The sequence below is a fragment of the Mustela nigripes genome, chromosome 4, assembly GCF_022355385.1.
Source record: "Mustela nigripes isolate SB6536 chromosome 4, MUSNIG.SB6536, whole genome shotgun sequence".
NCBI lineage: Eukaryota > Metazoa > Chordata > Mammalia > Carnivora > Mustelidae > Mustela > Mustela nigripes.
Window position 1 is genome coordinate 134,555,164 of NC_081560.1, and position 7,158 is coordinate 134,562,321.

Here is a 7,158-nt window from a genome sequence, read left to right on the forward strand (position 1 = left end):
ATTTATATTCTGCAGGAAATAAAACAGGACAGGGAGAGAAGAACTGTATGCTGACGAGGTTTGTCTCACTGTAGCCTTCCTCCTGAGCTCTCTCCAGGCTCATGCGTCCGGCCCAAGGTGGGTTTAGGGAACTTGTTTCAGCTCGATCTGGCCCTAGGATGATTTGCAGATCAGGTCTAGGATTTAGAGAAGAAGGTGAATGGTCACAGATGCAACATTTTAACCACCTTACCCCTTTAAACATTATCACCTAAAAAAAGAAATGGTTTATTTGAGCTCACCTATATACATCTTCTTTAAGGTTTATTTCGGAAAATAAATAAAATGCCGAAGCACCATTTTTACAAAGTCTTCATTATATATCCTCTCTTACTACGTTTCTGTATGGAATTTGTTTTTAAAAAGTGTAGTTATTTTTGTTCTGGGGAATTTACATCCCTTGGGGTATTCGGAGGCCTACTTGGGTATCACAAAATACTGACCAGAAGAACTGACAAATGGCCTTAAAATCATGGGAAGTTGCTGCTATGGAAAATAGGGTGGCAAGTCCTCAAAAAATTAAATATAGAATTACCATATGATCCAACAATTCCACTTCTAGGGATAGACCCAAAAGAACAGAAAGCAAGGACTTGAACAGGTATTTGTACACCCATGTTCATAACATCGTTATTCACAACAGCGAAAAGGTAGAAGCAGCCCGAGTGTTTGACACAGGAAAAAATAAAATGCAGTATAGCGGCACCTGGGTGGCTCAGTCATTTATGTGTCTGCCTTCAGCTCAGGTCATGATCCTAGGATCCTGGATCCTAGGATCCGCATTAGGATCCCTACTCAGCAGTGAGTTTGCTTCTCCCTCCCCCTCCCCCACTTGTGCAAGCATGTGGGCACGCTCTCTCTCTCTCCCTCCCTCTCTCTGTCAAATAAATAAATAAAATTCTTTAAAAAACAAAATGGGGGCACCTGGGTGGCTCAGTGGGTTAAAGCCTCTGCCTTCGACTCAGATCGTGATCTCAGGGTCCTGGGATCGAGCCCCACATCCGGCTCTCTGCTCAGCAAGAGAGCTTCCCCTCCTCTCTCTCTTCCTGCCTCTTTGCCTACTTGTGATCTCTGTCTGTCAAATAAATATATAAAATCTTAAAAAAATAAAATAAAATAAAAAACAAAATGATGTAGAAACATCAATAATGCCTGAGTGATGTTCACCATCTAATTTTTCGTGAAAAAACAGTTAGAAACCAGTATGTACTATGTCAAAATTCACTGAGCATGAAGACTGTACATGTCACTGGGTCAAAGTTATATCTCAATTTAAAACCTAAAAACATGTAAAATTTTAAAAATATATATGGTACAATGCTAGTTTTATAAATATATGTTATGTGTATTTACAAAATATGAAAATGCATATATACCAAAACAGACCAGTTATCACTAGATAATAGGGTCACAAGTGGTTTACATTTTATTCTTTTTACTCATCTACATTTGCTAAGATAAACAGGTATTATTCTTGTAATAAAAAAAAGGAGCAATAAAAAACAAGTCAGTAAAAACTGCAAAATGACAAACAGCACACAGCTATTTATGGCCTTAATAGAGATGATAACTCGGAAGGTTTATTCTTTGTTTGGTTTAGTTTGGTTTGTTGTACATCCTAGTGCTGCTGTGTAATTAACCAGTTTACTCATCCTGGGAAGCTAACACTGTGCTGTACAGTTGACAAAGAAGAATAAAATGAATGCACCCATCACAGGGCTTCCCCTCTCACAGGTGTCTCAGCTACTATCTTTTCTGATTGGTAAGTTACAAGAATCATAATGCAAGGTAAACAACGCCAAACCCTGTTTTTTGTTCCTAAATGATGTTTATACTTCAGAACTTCTTTTTTTTTTTTTTTAATACTTCAGAACTTCTTTTAAGGGTAAAGTATTGCATTGCTTTATCTACACTAAAGTTGTGATCAAAAATAGAAAAATGGCAAGAATATGCCATATACTGTATAGAATATATCATATACCATAGGCCTGAACAAAAACCAACCCTAAATTTCACCAAATGACAATCCAAAATGATAAAAATAAGTTTGGGTCCATATATGTATATATAACATGCAATTAGAGTATATATATTATATATAAATTAATCAAATGCCTAAATGTAACACTTTCATTATTTGCTAATATACAAAATGATCAAACGACTTCACAATATTTAACTTTTAAGATTTACTTTAACCTACATGTTTCAAATCATATATTATGAAAAATGTATTGTGAGTTTATAAGAAGAAGGCATCTATCTTTTATTCTTTTTTTTTTTTAAGATTTTATTTATTTGACAGAGGGAGATCACATGCAGGCAGAGAGAGAGGGGGAAGCAGACTCCCCGCCGAGCAGAGAGCCCGACTCAGAGCTCAATCCCAGGACCTTGAGCCACCCAGCCACCCCTCATTACGTATTTAATAAATAGATGCAGCCTTTATGGGGTATTATTCAGAAAAGGCAATAATACAAGACAAACAGATGCTTTGAGAAAAGTTGGTGTGCCACTTATTTATTTCTATTCTTCCCCCAAAATAAACTTCCAAACCTGCTGTGGCATCTCATTGAAGGGTATATTTTTAATGTTCATTGGGGCTTTTTTCCTCAATAAATGTAACAAAAATCACGTTGGGTCCTCTGGCTACTATTTATAAATGATAAATGATAAAGTTAGAACCATTCCTCCTTGTGCCAAAATAAATTACATATAACCAAATTACTCAGAAGCCATAGAAAAAATTAATAATCATGAGTATATAATTTTCTTTTTAAATAGGCTCCACAACCAGCATGGAGCCCAATGTGGGGCTTGTCCTTAGACCATGAGATCAATACCCAAGCTGGGATCAAGAGTCTGAGGACTTTTGCCAACTGAGCCACCCAGGGCCCCCATGAGTATATCAATATTAAGTGCATTTGTGTGGCAAAAAAAAAAAAAAAAAAAAATCAAAATCAGAAGGTATAATGTACAAAGAGAACATTTTCATAATTCCCATAATAGACAAAAGACCAACTTCTTTAATTTACAAAAAGTACAGACAAATCAGTAAGAAAAAAATTAACAACCCTGTAGAAAATTAGGCAGACAACATGGCTACTTTCAGAAATATAGATGGTCAAAACACATAGGCATGCAACCTCATTTTTTACTATGAAACTGCTAATCAAAAGAAAACAAATTGTTCATCTTTCAGAGAAGTGGAATTTCTTAAGTTTGATAATACCAACACTAGAGCAGAAGTGGGGAAATAAACACCTTTATACATTTTTGGATAAGACTGTAAATTGGCACAATTTGGTAGTATTCATTAATTTTTATAAAGTTATTATCTCCTTAACTGGGCAGTTTTGTCTCTGTGAGTTTACCCGGTGGATTTACACCAAAATATGTTCAAGGCGATCATTTCAACATTCTCTGCAACAGAAAAAGAAAAATCAGAAACAACCAAAAAGTCCCTCACTGCAACAGAGAAGATAGCAGATGACTAAATTATGATATTTGTGGAAGAAACTACTATACAGTCATTAAAAAGAGAGTAAGATAGCTCTTTCTCCGCAAGTATGAAAAGATCTCTAAGATGGATTATCAAATGAAAAAGGTAGTTTGATAAGAGTATTATAGCACTGGGGCACCTGTGTGGCTCAGTGGGTTAAGCCTCTGCCTTTGGCTCAGGTCATGATTCCAGGGTCCTGGGATGGAGCCCCACAGCAGGCTCTCTGCTCAGCTGGGAGCCTGCTTCCGCCTCTCTCTCTGCCTGCCTCTCTGCCTACATGTGATCTCTGTCAAACAAATAAATAAAATCTTTAAAAAAGAAAAAAAGAGTATATAGCACTAGGAAAAAAAGTATTATAGCACTATCACTTTTTTAAAGATTTTATTTATTTATTTGACAGACAGACATCACAAGGAGGCGGGGCGGGGGCATGGATGAAGCAGGCTCCTCGCTGAGCAGAGAGCCTGATGTGGGGCTCAATCCCAGGACCCTGACGTCATGACCTAAGCCAAAGGCAGAGACTTAACCCACTGAGCCACCCAGGCGCCCTAGCACTAACACTTTTGTGTACTTTTAAAATAATATGTACATTTGCGCCTATAATTATTTCCTTAAAAGGCTGGTGTTTTTCTTCTTAGGGAGGGAGCTGGGCAGGCACAGAAGAGAGGCTTTTAGTTTCAATCTATGCCTTTCTGAACTGTTTGTATCGAGTCAAGGGGCAACTACCATTCGTCTTATTTACATATGGTCGTTGAAAAAAAAAAACTTGAAAAAATACATACTGCAAAATATATATAATAGGAATCATGTAGAACTTTTTATGAGTTAAAATTCTTTGCACCTCAAGAGTCGCGGAGTTAGACGTCCAAGCCCAGGCCAATCCAGATCAGAAAAAAAGCCCCAGTCCCCCCGGGCCGGAGCGGGTTCCCACCCCGGGACTACAACTCCCACCAGGCATCGCGAGATTAGCATGAACGAGGCATGGCGGGAAGTCCCAATTACGTCGCGTCCAGGAACCACCCACCGGAAGTGTTTTTGGTTTAGGTGTTACTGGGTTTGGCTTTTTTTTTAATTTTCCCCCTTCTCATCAAGTGTGGTAGTCTTTAAGGGAGAAGGAGAAAAACAGCTCAAGGTGGAAACAAAAAGGAGACGAGCTAGACGTTGAAGACTAACAAGCTTCAGAAGCGCCGAGCGAGAAAAAAAATTAGGCAGCCTACAGGTGGGCTCTGCGCAGCCCCCAGGGTCGTTCTCGGACTGGCTGCTGTCCTCCCTCTCTTTTCCTTCAAGTCTGGCGCTAAATTTCTGTCGTGATAGACAAAATCGGCACTTTTCCCTTGCAGCTTTTCGCATCCCGAGCTTTCAAGGCGCCAAACCCAATAGTTGCAGAAACTGCCTTCAACCGATCGTCCTGATTTCCCGCAACGCGGGCCCCCGCCCCCTGCTCAGACTGGGATCATGCGGACACCACTTGCGCGATGTGATGAAAAGGCCTCCATCTCTGACCTAGCTCCTAGCTCCCAACGCCTGCTCCTCAGACGCTACTGCTCTGGTCCAGCAGGAGACCCATGCAAAGAAAACGGAGCCTGCCAGGACCTTAGTCTCCACGTGTGTGACTGTCATCAGTTTGTAAAACAAGCTAATAAAATCCCTCCCTGGCTGCAAGAGCAGAACAGCATTTTGAGACCCACACAGGGTGTCAAAAAGTCTTGCTGCTAAGTCAGACATTAGAGTAGAATTTGTGAAAGATTCTTTTTTTTTTTTTTTTTAAGATTTTTTATTTATTTATTTGACAGAGATCACAAGTAGGCAGAGAGGCAGATGGAGACAGAGGAAGGGAAGCAAGCTCCCTGCTGAGCAGAGAGCCCGATGCTGGGATCAATCCCAGGACCCTGAGACCATGACCAAGCCGAAGGCAGAGGCCCAACCCACTGAGCTACCCAGACACCCGGTGAAAGATTCTTTAAAGGCTATTGATACCTTAGCACCTTTACTCTCCAGCAGTTTAATTAAAAGATTTGTCGAAAAGAACAGTGACTAAAAATTCCTATCTCAAGGCAAAAAAAAAAAAAAAAAAAGCTATTTGAAGTATAGTAATAATGTCCCTGGCAAGATACACAAGAAACCCATGAGTACTTGCCTTCAGAGAGGGGACTAGAAGGCCCAAGTATAGGAATGGTAGGTAAACTTTATACTTTTATACCTTTGGAACTTTTATTAAGTGTGTGGAGTGTGTGTGTATTTCTAATTTTTAAAAAATTACTCATTTTAATGATCATAAAAAAGCGGTTAATATGCCATTTGTTGGTAAACAAAGAAGCCACCAACTTACTTGTTTGTGTCTACTACTAGAACCATTTATTTTAAACAATGAAATTCCTTAAATAGTCACTTGATTATGTTTGGGAAGCAAATATTAAATATGTTCCTGACAGGGGGTGCCTGGCCGGCTCAGTCAGTGAAGCATGCAACTTTCGATCTCGGGGTTGTGAATTTTAGCCCTGCATTGGGTATAGAGATTACTTAAAAATAAAAAATATTTTGGGGCACCTGGGTGGCATAGTTGGTTAAGTGTTGGCCTAGCTCAGGTCATGATCCCAGGGTCCTGGGATTGAACATAAATTGGGCTCCCTGCTTAGTGGGAAGTCTGCTTCTCCCTCTCCCTCTGCCTGCTGCTCCCCCTGCTTGTGCGCTCTCTATCAAAAAAAAAAAAAAAAAAAACTTTAGAAATTAAAAAACAAATTAAAAATCTTTTAAATAAATAAGTCCCTGACATTTCAGCTTCACACTCCCTTCTCAAATAGAATTGCAGTGGAGTATATCAGTAATACGGTAATCAAATCAGATATGATGGTAATTTTAAGAAAATAATGACTTGAGGGTGTAAAACTGGACCAAATCATTCATGAGATAACTCCTGGCAGTAAGATCTGTGATTCTCTGGTCCTATGAGTCCTGACTCCCAGAACCTAGACAAGTAATCTCTAGTGCAGCTACATATTAAAATCACTTGGTGAATACACACACACACACACGCACACACACACACACCAATGCAAGGCCCATCCTATAGACTAATTAAAAAGGAGTCTCAGGGGGCGCCTGGGTGGCTCAGTGGGTTAAGCCGCTCAGGTCATGATCTCAGGGTCCTAGGATCGAGTCCCACATCGGGCTCTCTGCTCAGCAGGGGGCTTGCTTCCCTTCCTCTCTCTGTGATCTCTTCCCTTCCTCTCTCCTACTGTGATCTCTCTCTGTCAAATAAATAAATAAAATCTTTAAAAAAAAAAAAAAAAAGGAGTCTCAGGGTGCCTGAGTGGCTCAGTCAGTTAAGTGTCTGCCTTGGGTTCAGGTCATGATCCTGGGGTCCTAAGACCAAGTCCTGTGTAGGGCTCTCTGCTTAGCAGGAAGCCTGCTTCTCCCTCTCCCACTCCCCCTGCTTATGTTCCCTCTCTAGCTGTCTCTCTGTCAAATAAATAAAATCTTAAAAAAAAAAAAAAAAAAGAGTCTCTATGGATGTGGCATGAGTATTTTGTAAAAAAAGTTTTTCCCAGCAATTCTAATGTGCATCAAGGTATAACTGAGACTGAGGACATTGATTTGATTATTATCACTCAGACAAATTA

General features: G+C 39.7%; 1 long non-coding RNA gene across 1 annotated transcript; it reads right to left on the bottom strand.

Annotated features, from left to right (window-relative positions):
* Window positions 1–75: 75 nt before the first annotated feature.
* On the bottom strand, window positions 76–4,458 carry LOC132015219 (uncharacterized). Its single transcript, XR_009403592.1, has 3 exons — window positions 4,380–4,458; window positions 3,411–3,459; window positions 76–176 (listed from the first exon to the last, which is right to left on the bottom strand). It is a non-coding gene; the product is annotated as an uncharacterized LOC132015219 (long non-coding RNA).
* Between the last annotated feature and the right edge of the window lie 2,700 nt (window positions 4,459–7,158).